Below are 27,089 nucleotides of genomic sequence, written 5' to 3' on the forward strand. Positions count from 1 at the left end.
AATAAAGTAGGGATTCTCAACAAGTGGTCTGTTGGCCAAGTTCAGCCCATCATTGTATTTCATACACCCAGTGCAAAATATCTTAAAGTAATGGTAACATAAAAACCAAAAAATAACAAAAATATGCATTAATTGCTTGAATTTATACAAATGAAGTTGGTCTAAATCTTATACAAAACTGAGTCAAATGCCGCCAATTGATTCTACAAGGGTAAGATTGTATCTATAGATGAAGGATTGAACTCAACCGGACCAAGACTGAGCTGAACTTAGACTGAACTGGACTGCAATCTTCAGTCTTAAATAAGGACTGAAACAACACTACTAGCAAGTAATAATACATATTCTCATTAGTAAACTTAGGATTTGTGAGCAATTGCGAAAAAATTCCTCACTCTAACTTTTCTTTAGAAAAAACTGCTTATTTTGACCTTATATGTGTGAAAATTGCTAATGTTTCTTAACTGGTATTAAATCAATAGAGAAAAATTGATTTATAGTTAGGTATTGATGATATTTTTTGAGGAAAATCTACTAGTAAAAGCCCTTCTTCCGAAGGCTCTCTTTTTCGTGGTAAAAATATCACTATGATGAAATATATATGATTACATGATCGGATATTTAATGAGTCAGATTCCGACAACATCCATTGGTGGGAAGGATAAATTTGGCACAAAATTGACTCTTGAATAATCCTCCTTGAATCTTGCAAGAAAGGATAAATAATTTGCGTCAAATTAGGAAATCCCGGATACTCCATTTATGTAAAAGGTTGCACGTAATATCATTGATGATGATGAGATAACTCCTTCTAATAAAGCTCCTGAAAATCAAACCAGCTTCAAATTTACTCCAACTTCTAATGTGGACGTTGAACAGTCTTATAGTATGTTTAAAACTACCAATACTGTTCGAAAGCAAAAATTAACGAAAGAAAATCTTTGTAAAATTAGTATAAATATGAAACAATACTAACTATTTTTAATTATCCTTCAATTTTGATATTTTGGATTCTCATTAACCCAAATATATGCACACTTTTTTTTTGCTCATTTTGTAAGGAACAAATTGCTCAAATTGATATATCAACCAGTTTGGATACAGCAAATCTATTCATCGCGTGGACGCAAAACTTTTAAAATCCAAATAAAGGAAATACTGAAGCGTTTGAAAACGTGTATACATTGACCAACAATCAAGATATGTACTTCTACATAGTGATGCCTGTTGAAAAACATAATTTCTAAATTTTACAGAGAAAGGAAATCACTCTAGGAAGAAATCCCAAGTTTTGAAGAGTGAGGAGTAAATACTTGCCTTTTTAGTTGCCGAGTTTTTGATGTCTTGTTTTGTTTTTTTGTTTACCTCATAATATTCGAGTACCAAGCTTTGCTCATAGCATATCCCTATCTAAAATACCAAATCAAATTAGACTGATCCTTTTTATCAATATCTAAACAAGGGGGAAATGAAGGAGTCATTAAAAAAAAATCCTTTCAAAACTAAGGAGATTACCCATATTACTATTAGACATGATAATTATAAAGATGTTTTAGATTACATGTAAACCATAAAGCCCATACCTTATCAAACGTTCATAGAGCCTATTCCTCATATTTTGCTGAATAAAACCGGTTTGGGTGTGGAGCTCCGCCCAAAGATAATTCATACATATGCGTTCCAATATTGAGATTAAACAAAGGTTATATTATTTCTATTGTTATAGAATCTCACATCAAACTATACAAAAATCCATTTAAATCTATCAAAAGCCTCAAAAATAAATAATATTATTTTGTTTGAAAAGAGTTTTGATGAGTCATTATTATGAATACTTATTCACTAGTCCAGGTGTAAAAGAACACACGTCTCAAAATGATTGTTGAGAAGTTTACGTGACTTTTTCTTGAAACTTCCATAATACTAGTTGAAGTGTAAATATATTAGCAGATATTTTGTTTAAAAAAAAATTAGTCGGATTAAATATGTCTAAAGAACTGGACAAAAAAAAAAATCCGTGTATCAACATTTACCTCCGGGGGAACTACTCCTTTACAGATTGGGAGGAGTATAAGAACACTTAGAAAGACGGTTTACAAATTCAATAGGAAGATGGAAGCCTGAAGACCTACCCATGAGGGACCAAAAAATTGTAGTGGCATGACTAAATCATGAAAAACGGGATTTGTATGGAATCAAGAAAAGATAACTTAAAACCAATTCCTGACATGTTTAAATACTATAATTAGCTATACTTTTATTCAATATGTTCTCCTTAAAGTGCAATAACAGCATCAACACGTTGGCTAACAGATTAGTAACTCTTGACGATGAAGGCCTTCCCATGGCATACTACGTAGCCATGATGGCAAGGAGCGAATCCAAATTGGGTTGAGAGGTGCAAGAGGCATTATTCTCCAAGAGCCCCCCTTCTCCGAGGGCAAAGTCCATGGGATTAAGGTCAAACCTGGAGAAGGGATACATAGAGGCCGGCAAGAAGTCAAATATATTGTTGGGTAGAACTTTCGGTTCTTCTTGGCTGTATGGGCTATGATGGGCTTTTTGATCATGTAGGCAGTCCGGATTGAGATCCTTCTTGGCACTGAAACAGACACAGATAAAATTGCACCCACATTGCCATTTTTTGTTGTTTCTTCGACATTTCTACCAACAAAACTTGTTTATTTTTGTTTCAGCTATTGTTAGTTTGAGTAATGAAAGCTTGTTAGTAAAAATAAGGAGATTAAGTCCTAATTAAATTATACAGAAAGTTTAGGGTCATAAAACGATTTTGAACCATTTTGCAGAGGGCTGGATACAAAAAGAAAATCTATGTTTGGGCGTCACACGGGCTGACGCAAAAAAATCTCGTGGACAGAATTTCCATCGGGGAATCACTGCTGAATCGTCACTAATTCGATCCATTTCTGAAGTGTATTGGACTGGCGATGATAAATGAATCACTTACGTCAATGTCATGTGATAAAGATTGTGGTCCAAAGCCAACTAAGAGACCTGAACTTTGGTTAAGCCAAGGATTGACTGCCAGGAAGGTGATGCTATGTGTTTGGTGGGATTATGTGGAGCAGATTGGGGTTGGTCAAAAAAAATTATGCTTTTGATCGGTCTTGATTTTATAGGCTTGATCTAGACTCAACTCTACATTTCAAATGCAAAAATCATAGACAGGTATGTTGTTCGTAGGGGCGCCCCCAGGATTTTTTTTCCAAGAATTTTGAAGTGAAATTTTTTTGTTTTTATTTGTTTCACCATTTCAAATTTTCAAGCTTCCATCCCCTTTGGAAGCTCGGTTCTATAGTGATACCGGGATGCTGGCACTTTTAAATAGGCACTCTACTACATTGGCCCTAGAAATGGGTGCTTACAGCACAACTTACGCATAAAAACACTCACTCGTTGACTTCAAATTTTGAGGTTTATTTTTACTCCAAACAAAATTTCCCTTTTATAAAAGAAGCAAAATTGCAAATTGTTCTTTACCGAAAAGTTATCAAATTTCTAAACTCTCTTTCAACCAGACAAAAATCCTATAGACGTAGTGATAAATGGATGTTAACTACCAATATCGAAATTTTTGTCTCATAATTTCAGCAAAATCAGCAAATTACAAATACCCTTTTGGTACAGAAATATAGAATCTTGATAATACTATTACATACTCATAAACGGTTATTTACCATAATTACGCGGATAATTAAAAAACAACAACAAAATATGAATTATTCCCACTCACTCAACAAATATAGATGCTCAAAATAGAAATGTTGCAAACATGTACAACATATTTGTTACATAACATCTGTTACTTTATGTATCTACATTTATGATACATCAACATAAATACAATCTAGAACAAAAATAAAAAAATGGAACACATTTATTATACTTCAGATATACATATAGCCCAATGTTGTATCGATATATTTGGGTGAATTATCAGCTTTGCATTCAAATGTGTGAGATAAGTTCATATAGTGAAGAATTGTAGCTATAGTCTAGAATCTTTATTGGATTTTAAAGACTTATATAGGCCCAAACTTATAGTGTGGGACTCCCGAAGGATTTATAAGAATAATTTTGTTGATCGAAATTGATGACTATTTCTAGAAGAATATACATTTAATCCACACTCAATTTGATAAAAAAACATTTTAGTTTGCTTTTGTATTGAAGAGCCACATTTATCATCAGCGAAATTACATAATATATTCTCGTAGTTATATGTACCTATATAATATACTAGTCTTATTACCCGGAGTAGTTAGGCGTCGACGAACAGGCAAACTTTCCTTTAAGAATATGAAAGTTAACTCCCCTTAAAAATCCTCATTGGTACTCAACTACTTATTCTTTTATTGTGACTATGAATTTTGACTATTTTAAGAGGAATTTGTGGAGCCCTTAAAAGGTTTATAAGAATAATTTGTTGATACAAATTGACGTTAATTTGTGTAAGAGGCCAAATGTAATCCGATCTTGCTTTTGTGTTTACGGCCCACAAATACCAAATGTAGTAAACATACTCAACTCCTCGTTAAAGAGTTAGAAGTGATGCCATTTGTTGTGATTAAGATATTACTCGTTTCATGAGTGAAGAACAGCAATGGAGCCTACATAATGTTCCTTTGCTTTTTAATTATAATCCACGCCAACACTTCCCCGCCCCGCCCCCTCTCAATGCAAACCTGTATCATATATTTATAAATAGATATGATAACTCTTAAAAAACAAATCTTATCTCACTCAACCTATATCCGAGTGTAGTACATAGTTTTTATTTGTTCATTACAGACTCAAAGCTAATTGAGTTTGCTTCATTTAACATTAAGTGTCATGCATGAATTGAGTGCATGCTGTGTATATTTTGCATATTTCATGGGTATTGAACAACTGAAATGTTTCCTTGATGTTGATACGAGGTTTGGTGATGAACATTTTGTTTACATTTTGTCAAAATACGTTTATTTATGTACTATATTGGGCCTGGGCAAACTCAAAATCTTTGTAAGATCCTCGTATATGAGGACAACATCAAGTCGCCCTTCAAGGCCCTCTTGATGATCCTAGCAGCCACAGAGAAGTCGTTGGTGTGGCAAATGGTGGGTTCCTGTTTGATCTCCTGGCAAATTAATTATTATTAGGAATTAGTAAATATAGTGTTATAAACTTCAAATAACATACCAACATATTTGCATCAAAAAAATGGTCTAGATGAGAAATCCATTTTTAATTTACTTAAAAAAAAAATCCAAAATCGAAATTCGCGAAGAAAATTGCAAAATACTTTTTTGAACTCATTTTGCAAAAAAAAGTTTTAAATTGAATTTATTGGAATTGTAAAGAGGAACAAAAGACTATCAGTTTTTTTTTTTTTCGTACTTGCAAAAACAAAAAGTTATGCAAAATAATCTTCCTTGAAAAAAAACACCCCTCGATAACAGGTTCAGTTTTTGGAAATCTTGAAAAAATATGTAATAAAATGTTTTTGAAATTGAAAATACTTTCATAGTTAAAAAATCAAAATTGACGTTTGATGAAAAAATGAGAGAAAAAAAAAGTGAAAAATTATTCGGTAAATGACAAATATTTCAGCTAAATATACATTTTTATGAGTTAAATTTACATGGAAAAGAATCTCCAAACAAATTTCTAAAAACTGTATTTTATTTACTAATCCAATATTTCATTGAATGTTTATTTTTTTCCACCTGAAATAAAAAAATGGTATTATCCCCGTCTTAGCCTGAACACATTCTCTTTTATATATACACAGATTAGGCATTACTTCCTAACTATGCATTTATTATTCAATAATAGTTGATAATTGTTCATAGCTACAAAATAATTCATTTCAATCTAGCCAATGGGTCCATGCAAGAGATCTCGGGGATTCACACCAAACTGTCCAGAAAACTATGGAAAAAAAGGGTAGAAAGAGCTTTGGGATGGTGGAGAAGCCACTTTTGACAGCAGCAAATAAAGAAACACATCTCCACCGTTGCAAGACTCTTTTGAACTCTTTTTGTATACTTTTGGTAGCCCTACAGTCCTGATACCAAAGCCCTCGACTACATCTTTTGGCTGCATGTATAAGGAAAGGCCTGCAGTGTCCGTCATCCAAACACCGAGACACTCAAAACCACTGTTAGCAAACACCGAGACAACATGATAGAAAAATACATCTTTAAGGGGTGTCAGGACTTCTACCGCCTCCTGGAAGCCATTATTACCGCTAAGGGCGGCTACATTAATGATTTAGAGATCTCAGACGCACATCTATTCAAAGTATTAATTTTGTTGAAATTCTACTCTTAATTAATTGAATATTGAATTAGAAGGAGCTCTTTAAACTGTTAACAATTCTTGACAACTAAAGGCAAACAATTCCATAGTTGGTATTCATGGTTAATATATAAAAGATTTTGGGCGTTTTTTCTGTTTTTTCTTTAGAGGAAGGGTTGTATGATACAATAAAGATAGCAAAGTGTGCAAAAACAAGATAAATAGAGTGTATGGATGATCTAAATAATATTTTTTTAATAGCGTGATTAAGCAGTACTATCAGCTTTTGATGACCCAAAAATCCATCGTATCTTTTTTATGACTCGTAAAAAGTTTGAGAACCCGAAGCCATTTTGGGGCCTGGATCTTTTCGGATAATACATGTTTACTTATACTGTACTCAGGTACTTTGAATCCGGGTCCACGACCTGTCTTCTCCTAATAAGGCTTCTAAACGTTGATTGATTGAATTAGAATGAGCTTCTTATAAGATATGAACAATTCCAACCAATTATTGAATAATAACTCCATGGGCACTGCTTATGTATGTACAAGAATGGCCACTAGAGTGCATCTATCAAATCAAAACCAATAAGGAACTCATGGAGGAAGTTCGATGTGATTCAAGAGTATCCATGTAAAATATCCCTACTAAAGGGTCGATACGATATTTTTGAGAATTTATATCATTACACATAATGACTGTTAGGTAGCAGAAAATTACTGTAGTATTTTTCATAAATATTGAATCAGTAGTTGAAACCAGTAGAAAAGAATAACCGCAGTTATGATTTCAGTTTTAAGGACTGTAACATCATGCAGGGTGCCTGTATGGTGAGTAACACAGCGAATACCATCAGGGCCATTTGTCAATTTTTTTTAGCCCACAATTCCTAGATATGGCTGTCCAAAAACTTCGAGGACACCACCAGCCCAAACATCTGGGTTCCCAGAACATCTGAGTGCAATCCCTGTGACTTCTACCAGTGGGGTGCAGTTGAAAGAGACACCAACCGAACCTTGTGCAACACGGTGGCCGAGTTAAAGCAGCGCATCATCGTGTTTTTCAACAAGTTGCCCAGGACCAGGTTGAGTGCACTTACAATAGGTTCAGGTCCAGGCTGGAGAGGGTCATCGCCACTAAGGGGGTCTACTTTGAGTATAATTCAAAGCCAGAAGCCACACCTTTCAAATGGTTTTTGAATTTTTTGATCAAATAAATTATTAAATATTTTAAGCATTGCTATATAATTTTTTGGAAAGTGTCAAAAATATCGCCTTGATCATGTAGAATGAAACCATGGCCATCCCGGGGTACTACTTCTACAGGAAGTTATTTTGCCGTTTCTTATATATGTTTAGTTTGAACATATCTACCGGGTTCAAACTTGAAACTTACATGCTTGTATTATATTGATTTGAGAGGTTTTGTGTGAGGAAATTATAACTATCTGTAATTTTTGGGGTAGCCATGTACCTTAAGCTCCTGCTGCTTTTTGAACAATAAAGAAATGTGCTTGCAGTGCGACTCAAGGCTTAGAGCATCAACACGTGTTCGTGCAGGTCATACTCCAACAGTGGTGGCTAGGATGACGGGAATGGATAGTAAGACCATCTACAATGTTAAGAAGAGCTAGACTACAAAGAGACCATAGAGCAGAACATCTAAAACTACTCAACCAGGTCTCTGCGTGCCTATGCTTAGAATCAAGCCGTTTTCAAGTATAACCTGCTCTCCTTGGTCCCGGCAAATTTCCCCAACGGCAATGTCGTCTTTCTACGGGATGGGGCCTCAGCTCACACTGCATAAATTACTCAGACCTTATTAGTCAACAACATGTCCTTCTGGGCAAGAGAATGGGACCAACATACAGTCTAGATGTCAATCCCCTCGACTTTTCTTTCTGACTGCACATCGAGAAGATGGACTTTAGATCCTTCACTCAAACGTTGAAGCCATGACGGCGACAAGGAGTGGACTGACATGGACCCAAACTTCATATGCAATACTTGCAAGTCTGTTCGCAACAGGTTTGTCGCTATCAAATCTATAAATCAATTTGACATTCCCTATTTATCAGAAAAAGATTAAGTAAGATTTTTGTTAAATGTATAATGGAAGAATGGAAGGCTATTTCCTTTTTTCTTTCCAAGTGTCTAAGTTTCAAGTTTCTCCCCACTATATAGGAAATATTATTTTTTGTCTCAGCTATAATTTATAAATCATAACATGGATTTTATTCGATTTTTTACACTTGTAGATTTTATGAAGAAGTGTTGCAATAGATTTTGATAACCCCCATTAGATAGGTTCGTTCACCTCTTATCAAAAGCAAACACACTATATACAGATCCTACATACATTGTATCTATCTGACTCACACAAAATGCCATGTAGAAAAAGGTAAATACTGGTTTTTTTGCTATTCGCTGAAATGAATGCATAAAAATACATACATTCTACTGATGAAAATTTAGAAAAATAGTTTTTAATTTATTTTTACTTTAGGCCAAAAAACATGTGGTGCATCAAGATAAAAACTATCTGGAACAAATATCTATATCAATTTATTTTTGTACTTCATACATACCTACAGCCTGATGTTCTAAGGGGACATGTCAGTCAAGTATAGCCTTTGTATGAAAATTTGATGGATGAGTTAAAATACTCAAGAACTGTAGCAATAGTTTAGAAACATTGTACCCCCAAGTGGGTTGGCCATGGACAGGAACAGGTGGTAAGGTGGATACAAAAGACATTTCCTTTCGAGCTCCTGGATTATATATTATTATTTTTTTGAGGGAGGGACGGATGCCTCTGGTTTATTTCTTCCTCAACCTCCTCACAGCTGATTGTAGCTGATCAAATGAAATGTCATAATAGCTAAGCTGCCCACCTAAAAAACATTCTTCAAATTGACAGGGTGGTCATGCTGATTTTCGTTTTTTGAGTAGAATTGAGGATCAACGATTCATTCTTGTGTATGAACTTTTTTATTTCCTTCCCATAATCACAACTACTTTTAGTTGATCTAATAAAACATTATGACAGCTGGGCAGGATACGTGTTGATTGCTTGAGGGGGCTAATATCGCGTAGGATGACGTCAACTGTTGTCTGTCCCCGTGTATTCTTTAATGTATAATAACTTATGAGATTAATAGTTATACTTGTATTAATATTACTTATTTTGTGTGATGTGAACAATTCTTCATGCTAGAAGATTTCCAAGTCGCAAGGCAAAGTCTAGCTTCATTTTAAGCCAAAGAATACTTTTAATTTAATTATCAAATAATAATGAGTAATAAAATTAAAGCACTTTTGTCAACAGGTAACTGAACTTTGTCGGAAGTCCTTCTCTAGCTATTAGCTTGTAGCCTTTGGCCGGATAATCATAATAAGTATTCAAGGAGTTGTATTATTTTTTCGCCATGTGGCACTGCTCACAGTCGCCGTGCTTACAAACTAATATAAGTAAACTACGCTTCTGCCCTATTAAAGCAATTAAATTTAAATCCTTTGTTTTCGTCACATGTTTAGGAATTACATATATCCCGTGCCACTGGAAAGATGGGAGGAGGTGAAACCTCACAAAAAAATGTTTTTCTTAGCGTCGACAGAAATTATTTTTATTGGAAAATTTGAAAATATGTAATGATTTAAAAAGAAAAATCAATGTTGCTCCTAAATAAAACAATTGGGAAGTCCTTTTCAATCAAAAAATAAGATTGATCTTCTTTTTTTTAAATAAAGATCTCTTTAGAAAAAGTGATAAATATTATTTTCTCTAAAAAGGTCATTTAAAAAAATAAAATGTGAAAGTTATTTTGGAATGAAAAAATTACAATCGATATGAATCACCAATAATTTGGTTAAAGACAAATCCCATATTTTATTTTCCAATAAAAAAGTAATTTCTTAGAGTAAGAAAAACATCCCGCCATTCTCCGTAAAGAAAAAAATCCAAGCACATTCTCTAACTTTAGAATCTTTATCCAGAGAAAAGTTTTATTTGATTAGCATGGATATAGAGTTTAATATATGTGGCAGGGATGATGAATGGTAGAAACTTTACAGCAATCACAGTATCATATTCTGAATTTAATTTATACTAAAGTTTCATCATTTCTCATTCCTGCCAAAGCGTTCAGCCCACAGTTTTTGAAAGTGGAGTATGCAATAACTGTAATTCCAATAGTAAACTTTTTTGTTTGTATATATCTAAGTATTGTAAATTCATTATGCAAATTTAAATTAATAAGAATTAGTAAAAAAAAAAAAAACTCTTTTTTTTTTGGTGTAAATATGAATACAGTCATTTCCAGATAGAGGAAACTTTTATTTTTCAGATGAAAAGTTGAATACTATATCCGGATATTTGAAGTATGAATAATCTATATGTAGGAACCATAACAACAGGTTTATTTTTACATTTTGTCAATGAAGATTTTGTAAAGAAATACATTAAGTCTAGTCCAAACAATGAAGGAAGTTAACACTTTTAGTATTCCGACTAGACTGAATGTATTCAGTTCTTCTTAGATAACATGTAAATATAAACATGTTGTTGGAGATCCCAGATATTTGAGGAAACCAGTGTTTGAGTGGATTCTGTTTTTGACAGATGATTATTTATTATGATGTTTTGTTTATCTTTTAGCAAAAGTGTTTTCCGGAGGGCACTCGATCATGATATGTATCCGTATTGACTGAAAATAATTTAAAAATAAGCCTACAGAGCAGAAACGTTAAAAAAAATCTTATCATAGAATTCTTCATTCACATGAAATCTTATGAATTTGAAGAACAAAAACTGAGGAAAAGTTGACTTTATGGGGATTTTTACTTCATGTTTCTTCTATGCAAATTATTTGATGAAGTAAAAAATGACTACTTCTCTATTGACTATAAGTGTATTGAATTGTATCCAGATTTGACTGTGAGGGCCAACAAGGTGCACGAATGGACATTTTTAAAGAGGATAAAACAGCCAAAAAAATCGAAGATTTGTATTATTACAACTACCGTTGTGTTCATGACTATCCAAAAGGAACAATACAATTGTTGTCAGTCGCAAAAATGGGATATCAGTCAAAAAAAAAAAAAAAAAATTAAACATTCCCATAATAAAATCCTAAATTAATTGTTTGTAAATCAAAACCATATTTTCGTTTAAAAATAGGACTTGTTACAATGCATTTAGAAGGGTGATTCCTCTTCCTCAGATACCTCCTGCTGAGAATGAAACTCTCTTTACATTTATAAAGTTCTCTATTACATAATAAATGTGTATCCAAATATATTTTCATATTAAATTTCTTTGAATTTTCTGTGTACTCTCTGTCTTTGGGACCATTTCACTTTTAAGAACCAATTAATTAGAGAGTAAAGGCAAATTGTAAAAAGTTGAATTAACCACCACCTCCTCTGTTAATTTGATCTTCCTTTTTGTATTCCTGAAAAAGTTAAGATTGAAAAGTTTCAGTCTTCTAAGACAGTTTAAAAAAAAAGTATATTCTCTATTTTTAAAGGGATAAAGGTGTTTCAATTTTAAAGTTGTGACGCTAAACTTCAAAATTTCCGTTTAAGTTCCTTTTCTCAGGTGATATAGAGGAATATAACCTTGTTTTTTTCATTTTGAAGAAAAAACAAATTGTAGCCAAACGAACTACTTTGTATACTCAAACTATCAAAAATATTGTATTGAATTCTAAATTGGATAATCAGAGCTCAGTTCAAAATTGTATTGTAAGTTGCTTTGTAGGTAATAGAAATGTATTAATCTGAACTTTCAAAGTCAAAACTATACATAGTTGAAGAACGGATCATAAGGGAAATTATTTATGAAATAAAAGAAGAAATCAAAAATGAATATCGTAAAAAAGAATCCAATATTGTTGAATGGTATCAAACTTTCATAAAAAATGTCATAATGAGCATTTTCAATATTCGATATGTATATTTTGAATATTTTCGGATTGATGTAGCTATGTATAAATGCATTTCCCAGATGACATCCAGATTTATTACGTTTGAAGGTGTACAATAACCTTTGAAGTTGTATTCAATGATGCTCCAATCTTTTTATACAATTCTGAACTTCTTTTGGTTAGATAGGATCAATCTGCTGATACCATCAAAATCTCCAAATCCATAAACATCTGTCCCCTGCCAATGGAGTTCTCCGGTTAGTTTGGGAAGTGTAATGAGTTTTACAATTCTGTTTGAATTAATTCAAAGGATGAATAGGAAATATCTTGGATGTATTTTTTTCAAATCAAGATAAAGTTCCTTCATTTGAAGTATCAATTTGTAGATGTTGCTAATTGCAGGAAATTGTATATTAAATAGATCTCTAACAATGCATATAACTGGTAAATAAATTTAGAGGAAACATAGTCCCTCAAATGACAATGCAAGTAAGACTTTTTGTTCCACAATATAAGATAGAAGTACATAATCAAGGCACAACTGTAAAGCCCAATATCAAATTATCTTCAAATTGAAAATGTTTCCATGATTTATATTGGAATGACGTATCACAAAGGCTTATTTATCATGCAATTTTCTGTTAAAGGATGAGTATCATAATTAATTCTTACAAAATGTGTGGTCTCGTGATCATTTTTCAAAATAATTCCTGATAAACAAACAGTGACACAACATTCACGTTCAGCAAATCACCCAACTGTACTTTATAAGTATTGTAATTACGAAACAGATCTAAAACCAAACATTTCAGGAGTCGATATACAAATAACAATAAAAATAGATAGATTTGGGGTTTTAATGTATATGTATACAGAGGTATATTCGGGTATACTTTTTCGAATCTAATTCACGTACGAGATCTCATGCCCGATTCCTAGTTAACCTAAAAAACTAAAAAAAACTCGGGCCCGAGTTCAGACGAATATTGGCGATCGTTAAAGTTATGTAAACTATTCAACTATAGCTAAAGATAAATTAATCACTTTTATGTAAAAATGACAAGTTATTACAAGACGACTCAAATGACTGCCAGTCCTGATTCTTATAATTCCAAGCCCAAGTTCATACAAAATTACTCGACTCCGGGACTCGTGTATTACATGTCTACCAAGTGGTCCATTAAAATTTGAGCACATTGTATTTTAAACATGAACAAGTTATGGTCTATTAATTAACAAACAAAATTCAACAAGATTACGATAATATCATAAATAAATGGATGTTTGAGGTCCTTAAATCATAAATGTAGCCGCTCTTAGAGGTAATGATGGCTTCTAGACAGTGGTGGAAGGCATGGCTATCACTGCAGATGTAGTCCTATGCCATGGCGTCCCAGTGCTGACTTACAATGGCTTTTAGGGGCTCGGTGTTTGGATGAGGGACACTGCAAGCCTACCCCTCGACATGTAGCCAAAAGGTATAGTCGTCGGGGTTGACCTTAGGGCTGTAATAAAAAAATAAGATAAAAATAACTCAAAAGAGTCTTGCAACAGAGGAAATGGGTTTCTTTCATAGCATGTATCAAAAGTGGCCTCTCTACCCTCACAAGTCTATTTCCATCCACTTTTTTAGTAGCTCTATGGAGGGCCTGTTGTACACCCCTTAGATCTCTTGCATGGGCCCTCATGGAAATGAGGGTATTGGCCAGGGCTATTTTCTTTAACTCCTCCGGGTGCAATTTGGCCTTTTTGATAGAACCCTTCTTCTACTTCAACGTTTTGGACTTGCTGACTGTGTAGACGGTGGTCCTGGAGACGTCCAACTGCTTGGAGTGTTCAAATGAAAATGATTAAATCACGTTCCAGTGGCATTGCCTCGATTTATATGTAAGCTAAACAGCTAATATTTGTTTTTGTTTGTTGTAATTAATTGTTTATGATTTAATATATTGAAATATGAATTAATTTTAATCACTCATTCTTCATTTAATTATTGAATGAGTAAGTGTTCCTATTTCAATGGACCAACGGTATATGGTAAATTTCAGGACATTTTAAGAGGTTTGGACTTGAACAATTTGGCATTTTGATATGAAACGACCCTTTCACAGAATTATATGAACATAATAACACTATATGTATACAGGAGGAACTGTATAATTGCGTGAGCTTGACGCTTATCTTATATATATAAGAAAATAAAAAAAACTTAATCCAACCTATATTAATAAAATACGGTTTGTCTGTCTAGATATATGAAGAAGAGTCACGAGGTGTGTAATGTATATAGTACTCCATGATGTTTATAATAAACCTATTTTGATCTAAGAAGTAACAAAGTAGTCGTATCAATGATATATTGCAGACTTGTGCATATAGCATCGTTCTTGTATAGAACCACTTATATGTTTAGTGCTCACTGGTGTAAATTATATGAATATTTTTGAATATAACAAATATTAGTGTTGTCGTATTCAAGGTTAATAGAAATACAAGCTTATACCATAACGTTTTTCCTACAAATGTTTGACTTCCACCACGCTTTTTAATAGTGACGTCATAGAGAATACATGTTACTAAGAGTAGTTGCATATCGCCCTCCTTGACTGTTACTGTTAGAGTACCGCTGTATTTTTATTAACATTGGTCGGTCTTATTAATGAAATATTGCGGGCGTGTGTGTGTACACAAAAAAAACACTATTTCTGTTTGTTTATGTTATTATTGGTCTCTTATGTACATCATAATTTATGTGCATTTTGTGTACATGTTAAGATTTGAATGAAATATAAACGCTGGTATGTATATTTTTTGTTTGGTTGTTTTTATGATTTTGGGGCCTAAAGATTAAATAACTCATCAGTCATCCCATCATATTACATTTTATTTTCTAAAACTCTTTCATTCTTGAGGAGAGAACACGTTTTGATATAAGTATTGAGTAGTTACGTGTGAGTATGCTCATGAAAAAAGAAAAGAGAGACATTGAGGATTTCTGGCGGAGTTATCTTTTTTATTATTAGGGGGAAAAAAATCCTATAAATGGTTTACTTGATGAATTTTTTTGAGCAAAACATTTGTTTGAATAAATGCCACCAATATGATTTACTTTCAGCATAATGACGTCACGTAAAAACCCTTTATTCAAAGTTGGATGTTTTTAAATAGTATATAAAATACTTTTAAACACTCTCTCCATCGATTTTCTGCTGAATGATTCTCCTACGCGTATGTCATTATTGTAGTAATTAATAAACGGTTAACGTTAAAAATATATGACACCTCTAATATTTGACATTTATTTTAATATATCACAAAAAGGATATCGTTGAAATGTTATCTCATGTGTACATAACTCTCTTACAAAGTTTCATCAATGCCGATGTGCAAATAGTAATCATTTCATTACATCAAATATATAATTGGTTAAATCATAGATTAAGTTAATTTATTACTTATACCTTGTTATGAAATGCAATTGCGAAATAACATGCTTTATATTTCTTTTTTGTACCGCTTATTATCTGAATTTTCTTTTACTTTTTTAAAAACATTATAAACATACAAAGCTTATGTAAAAGTACTATAACTTGTGGTACGTCAACATAAAAACAATCTTAAATAAAAAATTAGGAAATAGAGAAAGTCCCATTTTTTTACTTCATATATACAGAATAGTGATATCTACAAGTAGCTCTTTTATCTGAAGAGGTAGTGTAGTGGGTCTTTTTAACTTTCCGAGAAAAAAGTCAAAAATCTACTTCATGCGGATGGATCACCAAAAAAGGTCAGCTTGATAAAAGCTTCTTTGCCCAGGACACTCTCCACCTTGACATCATCAGACTCTAATGTCTCCAAAAACTACCGTCCACACCATCATCAAGAGGAACGTCCAGCAGATCCAAGCACAGTCCCAAGATTAACAAAAAGAGGACATTCAGGTTCCTGGCTGGGCTCAAGAGATCTATCAAATCTAACCAAGTCAAATCCATGCCTGTCCTTGCCAAAAACTACTCTGTGCACTGCAGTTACCATCTTCAGGGCCATTAATGAGAACTTTGTGTACAAGAGTTACGTCCTAAGGGTGAGACACATGTTAACAGATTCAATCAAGATCACCACTAGAGATAATATGTACAAGAAGATCCTGTTCTTGTAGGAGAAAACTGGAGGCACTTGCAATACTTCTCAGATGAGAAGTATGTGGCTAGCTCATAGATGCTCCGGAAGTCTCAAAGTCCGTTAAAACTTAAAGGTGCCGTTTGGAGGCTGTTCTGGAAGCAGGCAGAGGACATATAGAATTAAAAATATTCCTTTATTCAAACTAACTATCCGATTTTAATAAAAAAACAATCTCGAATGAAAGCTGAATGACTTTTTATATATTATTACTCAATATAACCACCTTTGGTATCAATAATGGCCTTTAATTGACCTCAGAAACGGGAGTAGGTCTTGATGACAGTCTCCTTTGTCCGATTTGGGAATTCCTCCCGGATTTCTACAGAAAGTTCCGAGGATTCTGAATAATTTTTTGTCAATTACGTTTGTACGAGTCGTTTTTATGATGAACTACCTACAAAAAAGGTTCTCCGCTCACCTCGACGCACACCTCTCCACCAAGGATATCGCTTAATAGCTCAAGTGCGACCGATTAACATTAAATAGTGTATGGATACTGGCCAGGATCTTAAGGGATGCATTGGAAGTGTGAGAAAACAAAAAGTGGATCCGAGAGGTACAAGAAAATAATTACCATTGGATATATACATATTATCTAGTTAAAATTATCAATATTAATATTATTCAGAAACAAGATATGAGTAATCTTTATTTTACGAGGAATTCTTTGATCAAATATTATATATATCTATGATTACGATATTGTAAAACTAAGCTTAGAAGTTGAGTTAATACGTAAATAGTCAAGAGTCCTTGAATTAAGGTCCATGTTGTTTAACAAATCGGATAAAATGAGGTGAATATTATTCAAAATATTGTATATTTGACGCAGATTAATAGTTAATTTTGTTCAAAATATCTGTTTGGTTCTGTTTGTATGATGTTGTAATTGCCTTAAAAGTTATGCTCTGTATTTGTTTCAACAGATTAAACATCAAAACTTACTTTATCAAAATATACAAAGTGTATAAATTTGTATAAAGTATTTTTATTCATGAACGAGTTATTGGTCTTTTGAAGTCTTTAATTTGGATTTTAATCCTTAACACGAAAAAAACCCTGCATTTGCTCTTAAATAGTCTTGTGAATCGTTTTATATTGCATAGCATTATAAATTGCATTTATTTTTAACATCACCTTTTACTGTTGGCCTTGACAACCATTCAAGCAATTAAAAAATATGTATTTTCATTGAAAATGCAGTTCCAATCATATTAAATATGTACTATTGTATATTATAAAGATGGACATCTGCTGGTTATGATGATTTTCTATGTTAATATGGATAAAACATTTGGACATATAAGGACGAACCGTTTTGCAATACACATAAAGATAAAGTGTGTTTGATGTCTTGAATAAAGATACATAAAGAATCTCAGATGTTATGTGTAAGTAAGGGAGTACAGTGAGTGGTCAGATGTGACCAGGGCCGGTACTAAGATTTTTCTTTGGGTGGGTATTGCTTTTTTTTTTCAAATTACTGACGGACATCTTATGCACCCCCTCCCGACTCTGATACAATCCCTACAATCCCTCCGCACAACATTTGAACGAGATCAAATAAGTAATTGAATTTATACCTACTTCCTTCAAGATCGAGTTGAACGTCTTCAGAACCACCATCTACGCCTTCAGTAAGTTCAAAACGTTGGAGAGGAGGAAATGCTTGTTAAAAAAGGACAAGATGGATCCGGCAGATTGAAAGAAAACAGCCAAGACCAATCCTCTAAAGCCCATGAGTATCCATGAATGAGATCTCGAGATTCCACACCAGACTGCCCAACCAGCCATCCAAAAAGTTGTTGGAAAGAGGCTTGTGAGTGTGGATAGGCCGCTTTTGACTCCAACAATGAAATACACCTATCTCCTCTATTGCAAGACTCTTTTTTGCCCCCTCCCCCTACAACCCTGATATTAACCACCTCGACTACACCTTTTGTGTTCATATCGAGAGAAAGGCTTGCAGTGTCCATCATCCTAACACCGAGTCCCTCAAAGCTACTGTCAACCAGCACTGGGCCGTAATGACAGAGGACTACATCCACAGCGGGTCCCACACCTTCCCCTGCGTGGAAGCCATCATTACCACTAAGGGCAGCTACATTAAAGATTAAGAGAGCTCAGACACACATCTATTTATAGTATTAATTTTGCTGAAATTATATTGTTAATTAAAAAATTATGTCTTTTTGAATTTTAAAATTCAAAGTGTTCAGATTTTAATGGACCAATCGCTACATGGTCTTGCACTACAATTGGAACATATTTTGATCTCATCCATATCCTAAGAAACGCATTCTACCGAACGGGTTTTGTTTAGATAGCATATTACTTGTCAATATGATCTCCATTGATCTGAATCACTGCCTCCTTTATACCACGGAATCCTCGACAGGCTTTAATGATGTCTGCAGAGGGTTTAGAACTATTCTAGTCACAAAAGTCCAAGTCCATCCAAGGCGTCCTCACTAACCTCAGGACCTTCATATATACCTCTGTGTTCACTGCCTCTCCTGGTTGGACAATTTGATAAGGTTGTCGCCTTCGCTGCTGGTAATGTCTAGTACTATGATTGGTAGCTGATTCTTTGCCATAAAGTAGCGGGGTGTCTTGCTGGCCAGTCAACGGTGTTTTGTCGATTGCTAGATCGATCCGCAATAAGATTTGTCTCATCTGAAAAATATTTCATACTTGGCGTTGATATTGCTTTTTTTGCCAGAAGAGACATGTGGGGTCCCTGAATTGGCCTTGATGGATTTTTTCAGCCTTGCCTTAAGCTAGGAGTCGCATTCCTCACCTAAGATATGTCCAGGACATTCCTGGTGATGCTGCCAGAAGTCTCCGTCTTCTTAACTTCTTACCAAACTGTGTTTCTGGGGTAAACAGTGAGTTTGGCAATGGCTTCGTGGCCCGCTTGAAATAATAAGGAATCATCTTTGGTCTAAACTGCTTCATCTCCAAAATTGACTCGAAAAAAAAAAAAATATATATATATATATATATAAATTGTACTAACTTCTTGTATGGCCAAGAAAAATTAGGCCGTTATGAATGTACTTATAGGTGATATGGGGGAGGTCAAAGTTTGATCCAATTGTAGTGCTTGACTTTGTACCTTGTTTTAAGTTTAATTTGCCATTAGGGATTTGTCTCATTAGGTAAACAAATTACTAATACTCAATCTAGTGCCAATCATTGCACACTTACATCTTCAGCTTCCTTTCATAGTTGTGTATGCACATCAAGTAATTAAATGCATGTTCTAAAAGCTTTAATTAATAGAGATCACATCTTTTGTTACTTTCAAGGATCACAAAAATAACCTTTTTCTCCATATTTAAGAATTTTCAAGGGTTTACTATTCATCTTTTTTGATTAAAGCGTTGATTAATTAAGCTTTTATGATTAATTAATGATCGTCCAAAGCTTGAAAAACAATTTGTGCTAATTGGGATAACAGTATTATCAATAATAAGTAGAGATGGAATTTGTATATGAGTTGGAGAAGAAGGCGAGAACAAATACATTTTGACGAATTTTATCTGTTTTATTTATTAGAATAGATTTTGTAGTATTCGTAGAGTGAAAATTAAATATAGTTAATAGATCAATTTATGCAAGGATAGGCGATAATTTTTCTTTTCGAGGAAGAAGGCAACAGCCCGACAACTTATTAAATAATTAACAAAAGAGAAAAAAGAGCAACAACCGTTTTTCCTTTTCTATTTACTAAACTTAACTTTTTCCTTACACAGATCCCTTCTTTCCTAATAAGTAGAGTCCTTAATACGCTACTAAAATTGCCCTGTCTCAACTTCTGTCCTTCCAGGCCCTCTCATCTGGTCTCTGATATAAGTCACGGTGTTACTTCGCTAACGCAAACATTTACTGCATATTTTGTTGACAGCTATCGATGTGTCTACTTCTTTTCCCCTAATCAGTGTTTTGTACATTGATTCGTTGTGTTTGAAAGAGCTCTTGTTAATCAGAGAACAATTATTGAATGGTATTTCCATAGTTTGTAAAAATTGGCCCAGAAATGGGTAACGAGCAGCTGATTTTTTTAAATGTTTCTTTTTGTATGGAAGTGTGCGTGATGCAATAATAGTGACGACGTGCGGTCCTTGAACAACCTATAGAAAGGATCATTTGTACTAATATTATAGTAAAGTACCTCAGATTACCAATTGAATTATTTTAGTACAACTTTCATTATCCTTCAAGGACAAAACTCAAGGGCGTCTGCTGGGGGTGGGCTGGAGAGGTTGTAGCCCCCCTAATTAACTCTACAATTTTTTTTTATGTGAATAGCAATGGATTTTTGAAATTAAAAAAAAAAAAATATTTTCATTTAAAAAAAAAAATTAATATTTATACTTTAATTTTGCCCTTTTAATAATACAACTTTATGTAAGCGAGACAGGTTTCTGTTTAAGAAATATTCTTATTTTGTTCAGTTGATTTTGTTTATTTTTAAAGTGAATTACTGGATAATAATTTGTTTTACCTGTGTTCAAGTCACCCTAGAATATATGCATATAATTCAATTCAGGATCAAATAGTTAAAAAATCGGATAATCCGAAAAAATTGGTTGCCAACCGTCCCTTGAAGAAAAAGAATCGTCCCGTATTAATTAAAAAAAGGACCCATACCGACCCTGTCAATAATGCTTCCCTTATTTATTTTTCAGAGAGTTGGCAACCTTAGTCGTGAGCCAACTAAGGTTTAGATTCATTCAAAAAAATTATATATCAACTGAACCAAGTATCCAGCAATTCAGTTTGGCTTTAAAACGGTCGTTGAAGATATAAATGTGAGTAATTAATATTCTTACTGAATTTTGTGAATAATTAGGGATGATGACGTCATTTAGGACAGGACGTCAAATTTCGGTACCGTTATAACATTACTAATAAGGAACTACATTTATTCAAAATATATTTGAATACTACGTATATATATATAAAATAATTCAATCCATATAATCGGTTAGAGAAGGGCTTGTCAAACCTTGTTTCCCATTTTGGTAGCAAATTAATGCAGTTGTTCCATTTACAGTTTATAGGGGTTAAGGTGAACTTTGACCAAAGTTATTCCTTTCTATGTATAAGGCATTATTTGGGATTTTGGTTGTCAAATTATCAATTTTGATAACCCCACATTTACTTTTAGGGTCTAATTGGTCTTTAATTCAAAGTATTTATACAATCATACCTTGAATTACAGGCAATATTCGTGTCAGCTAAGTGACTGTAATCCAAAACTGAACAATAAGTGATACAAATCCTTTGTATTTTTAGCTGGTCTGTTTTTTTGGAATTGGTAATCTCAAGAATGAAATTTCTTTTCCTCCGCTGTTGTCATTAATAAACTTACTTTTCTACTACATTCAATTATATTCTAAAACTGATGGAACATTCGTGTGTGCTCAGAAAAGACGGAGGATTCGTTGCAGATTTATGATTATACGTCCTTGTTGGACTCAGAGCAGATTTGGGGATCGATATTGGAGTAATTATGGGCAATTTTATTGTTTATTTCCTTCTGCCCCTTCTCCCTTGTCACAGCTGATTGTAGCTGATCTCCTCCCAAACATTTTTCAAATTGTCAGCGTTATCATGTTGACATTTAGTTGTTATTTTTTTAACATGCCCATTATACAAAGGATTTTAATCACTGATCAGAATACACCTCTATACCCAGAGATGAAATAAGATTCTGTATTATCTTTAGATAGGAGTTTAATTCGTTCCTGGACCGGAGTTTGGAAGTCAAGACAATTTATATCGAAATAAAAATTATAAAAAAATTGAACTTCTAGTTTTGTCAACTTTTGACAAACTTTCCGAGAGTAACCCTGGGGATTTGTGGCAGAGTTATAAGAGCAAGTCCATCTTGAAATTGAGTATCGTCATCGGAGTAATTCTTCACTATATTGTTATTAATTTTCTTTTCCTTCCCCTCCCTTGTCACAGGTGATTGTAGCTGATCTAATGAAAAACATTATTCAAATTCTCAGGGTTTCCATATTGATTTTCGTTTTTTGACATGCCTAAAATACCCACGATTTTTACCACTAACAATTATTTGAATTTGAGACTATTTTGGAGTAAGAAAAGTTCCTATCAACTTAATTAACAATCACAGAGATTATTCTAATTAAAAACGAGGTCTCAGTGACCAAAATACTTGTTCACCTATTCTTTCACAATCCGTTGTACGACCAATTTTGAGGTTATATTTATACATTATAATTAGTCTTATAATAATTAGAATCTCATTACTTAGTATCTTAACAATCATTTCCTAACTTCCATTAAGATTTTCTCTGATGATAAAATTACAAAGAATAAAATCATTTGAATTAATTATATATTTGCTGTATCAATGAATACAATCAAAATACATAAGAACTTTCATTTTCACAAGATGAAACTTATTAGATTGAAATAGAATATATATGTACTGGGTGCAAAAGCTAAAATTTGAATTTTTATTGTCGAAAAAATGTGGCATGAATGTGAAATGATTTTAGAGACAAATGACTCTCATAAAACTTATAGAGAAATCCTAATGGGATATCGTTTTTTCCCTATGTCCCCTTTTTACTTCCATGATAGGCTCCACACCATCTCTAAAGTTTAAGTAGCTGTTAATGAGGGGAAAATTTGTTCTACTCTTTGGTGATGATGGACTTCAGAGACTCCAAGCAAGGGCGAGAGGCCCTATTGGTCTTAGACTCCAAAACGCCCCACAAAGCATAATCTAATGGATTAAGATCGAAGCTTTTACTGGGCCGGAAGTTAGAGAGCTAGAAATTGGCCATAATCTAGGCACAAAACTCTTGTACTTTTATATCCTTGTGCGGAGGTACGCCATCTTGGGTCCATCTTCAACCAAGGAAAAAAAGTATACTACAATACTTTGTAGTACTCTTCAGAACGTTTTTTGTTTGATGTACCTCTTCCTGACTATCTTCTCCCACATTTACATTCATCCAGAGTTGTATTGTGTCGATCCTTATTTATTCAGTCAAGTCCAGTCTTAGGACCAGTTTTATCTGTCCTTATGCCTATCGATCATTGGAACCGGTCCTTGAGGCCGATCCTAAACTGTCAGACATTATAATTTTTCATCAAAATATCGATATTTTATTAAGTCAAATAAGATATATAAAATATGTATTAAGACAATTGTACACACCTTGAGATTTTTTTATTGCTTTTCATTATAATACAATATAATACGAACATATACCTTTTCTACCACAATACCTTTTTTAAGATGGACAAGTGGGACTGAACTGGCCGCGGTCCTAAATAAGAACTTACACAACACTAATTCAGAGCCTTCCATCTGTTGTAGACTGTAGCCAAGGGTACGTCAAAAATGCTTGAAGTAATTTTTAGAGCCTCTGGTGCGAGGAGGCAATCAGAGACACTAAGTCATTTGTGTTCTTCTTCAAAAATTCTATAGTTGACATAGTGTTGTGACAACCCTTATTTATTTGGTCTAGTTCAGTCCAGTTTTTGGACTGGTCCTTACGACTGCCGGTCCCTCGAACTCCCAGTACTATAACTGATAAAAAAAGAAAATAAGTACAGTGACGTCATTAATGACGAAACTTAATAGGTTATAGGAATAATATATATAACTGAACTGGAGGGCACGGGAAATTCAGTCCTAAATAAGACTGACACAAACAACACTTAGTTAAAGTGAACTTCATGAGTATAAATATAAAATTGAATATGAGAGCTTTATAATACTTTTAGAAACCACCTCCTAGCTCAGTCCACTCTTGGGACGGTCCTTCAGACAATTAGTAATAGAACTGATTAAAAAAGAAAAAAAGAATTGTGTGACGTCATTAAGAACCAAATTTTGTGAGTTTAAGGACTGAACTGGTCTTCAGTCCTAAATAAGGACTGATATAACATCAAAGCTGACTAAAACTCCATCAGCATAAACACAAAACTGATTAGAGAAGCTTTAAAATGCTTTTAGAAGCCACCTCCTCAATGGAATATTAACGGAGTTTTGGTTCCGCACTCTGTACATAGATTCAAACTTTCACTCAAAAAAGGTTTCTTTTCCCAAAATGTTTATATATATATTTATAAAGAGTTAATAAAGCATGTAAAGTGAAGAAGTCCCTGTAATTGTTTACTCATTTCCCTGCACCATCAACTACGTTACTACTATTTAGTTACTTATAGGTAGGTGCAAGCAATGCTTATTCGGGATGAGAGAGGAAGAACCTTGTAAAAAAAAAAAATCTGACTTATAAATTTTTTAATAAATATTGGTGTTACAGGTAGATACATGTTGTATCCCTTGTTGTTATTACAAAACTCTTTTTGCATGTTTTGAGCATATGACTGGATAGTTTCATTAAAGTATTAGAGTACGACTTACGTGAGGTATTCAGAAACATAATACTCTCTCTTTCTTTCCCATGACGCACGCATATGGTGTACGCAATTTCATTTTTTTTTTCAACTTCAGTCATTTTCTGATATTCCTATGATTCCTCCTCCCGTTTATATTAAGTCCTGGATTTAGTTTGGTTTAGTACATTATTCATTTGTTTCTTACTGTACATCGTTTCACCATGGTTAATAATGTTGTTTTTTGTGAATGTTAGATAACTTTAAAATGAAAAAAAAAATATAGTTAGTGTTCCTGCAGTCAGTACGTGGGCGATTCTTTTTTTTTTTTCCTCAACGAAGGCTCAAACTATCATAGAGGGAGAAAAAAACTTACCTTGAAGTATTATTAAGATTTATACTAATGCCAGTGTTTAACTGAAGAAGAATCGTTTCTTACACAACCATCAGAAGGGAAAACGTAATAACAATATGAATATTATTCAGGTGCTGTCATCCATGTTTATTCTTATACTATTGCTCCTTACGAAGCCCTCCGTCCAAGAGGATCGACACCAACCCAAATGGAATGTTAAAGAAGTCCTTCGTTCCCGCTTCGGCCCCAGCACTCCCTCAACCACGACCACTACAGAACCTTGGGTATACACAACACTAAGAAACTTGGGACCTCCAGTAAATGTGGGAGGAACGGGATCAGGCTACGCCGTGGCTTTAGGCGGAAGGCGCACTACCAATCGTGGAGGAACAGTTGAGACAACTCCCTCTCGAGCTCAAAAACTCTTCCTCTCAGTTCCATTGATGGTATCTATTGCTTTAATTCTTTAAACAATCAATGAAACAACGTGTTGCTCTCTCCTCTACAATACGTCTTCTACTCCTTCCTTGCTGCTCACCAAACTAACAACCTTCTCTTCATTCATTCCGTAACCGAAATCTGTGATAAATTATGAATATTCATAAATGATTATTTTTTGTTTTGTATCTACGAATTAACTGGATTAATGTTGAAATATTTTTAAATATATTATTATTTTATAGTTTAGAGAATATACTAGTATTTCATACAATCACGTAGCGATAATTAGTTAATTAACAGGAATATATATATATATATATATATTGTTATTATATACTTTTTTTTTCTTGTTTCTTTTATTTTTTTCACAAATTGACAAATTTTTTGAAAAAAAATTCAAAAAATCAAAGCTATTCACCAAAATATGAATTATAATAAATTTTTCTGAATAACTATTCACAAAAAAATTATTTCTTTGGAAATAAATTAATTGATAAATTAATTTCTCCGAAGTTTTTTCTAAAAATCCACAGCTGCTCACAAAAAATTAATTTTTTTTTGTCCAAAAATCACAATAGCTTTTCTCAAAAATTTTCAAAAATCAATAGCAGTTCACATCATTTTCTTCAAAATGATTAAATATAAAAAATTTTGAATTTTTTTTTTCAAATAGTCAATATTTTGGAGAAAAATTTCTTATTTAATATTTTAAAATATTATATTTCAAGTAAAAAGCAAAATAAATAAATAATGGGGGGTGAGGGACTACAGCTCTTATAACCCACCCCCTGTGGACGCCCCTGATTGATTATTTACACAACTACATATTGCTTTATAAATATTATATATACTTATGCAATCATGTAACATGACGTAAGCAAAACGGAGTGGAGGAGAGGAAAGCTCTTTTCGTCATGGTTTTCATGATGATTATACAAAATATTGATGGAGCTAGTACATACGTCTTATGACATACTCTAATATATCCACGGCTTTGCTTCATTTGCATAGACGTATCAACATATTTAGAACAGTGAGCGCTCTTCATATCCCATGACTAATTCAATCATAACCAACCCATGTTATTTCAATCCCTAATTGGCAGTGTTTTATATCATTTTTTAGCAATTACGTGGGCTCTAACTCAAGGCCTTTATCGCTCCTCAATGAGAAATTATAGGCCTGAGGAATTGAAACAACAACAATGTAAATATTAGATATACTCAAATTTGCCCAATTAATGTTCAGAACACTGAATCGTTGGATAAAATAAGCAGAAAAATCGACAGCTGACAACAAAATACATTGTTAATTTTTGTGTTAGTGAGCTAAAGCCGTGCTATAATCAAATAAGCGTAACATCAAATCAACTGCTTCAATATATATCACGAGGTTACTTTGCTAACACAAAAGCACCCTCTGAATTTTGTAGTCAGCGGTCCCATGTCTAACTTTAATCGCCATGGCTATTTCATAATTTCATA

At 33.4% G+C, this 27,089-nt stretch overlaps 1 long non-coding RNA gene across 2 annotated transcripts; it reads right to left on the reverse strand.

The window, feature by feature from the left end:
* Positions 1–22,774: 22,774 nt before the first annotated feature.
* Positions 22,775–25,624, reverse strand: LOC139904766 (uncharacterized). 2 transcript variants are annotated; one of them, XR_011778947.1, is made up of 4 exons: positions 25,186–25,624; positions 24,838–25,070; positions 23,694–23,997; positions 22,775–23,531 (listed from the first exon to the last, which is right to left on the reverse strand). It is a non-coding gene; the product is annotated as an uncharacterized lncRNA (long non-coding RNA). The 2 variants fall into 2 exon arrangements; XR_011778946.1 differs by having other exon boundaries at positions 22,775–23,526; positions 25,186–25,597.
* Positions 25,625–27,089: the final 1,465 nt, after the last annotated feature.

This window comes from Lepeophtheirus salmonis, chromosome 2 (assembly GCF_016086655.4).
Source record: "Lepeophtheirus salmonis chromosome 2, UVic_Lsal_1.4, whole genome shotgun sequence".
NCBI classification, from domain to species: domain Eukaryota; kingdom Metazoa; phylum Arthropoda; class Copepoda; order Siphonostomatoida; family Caligidae; genus Lepeophtheirus; species Lepeophtheirus salmonis.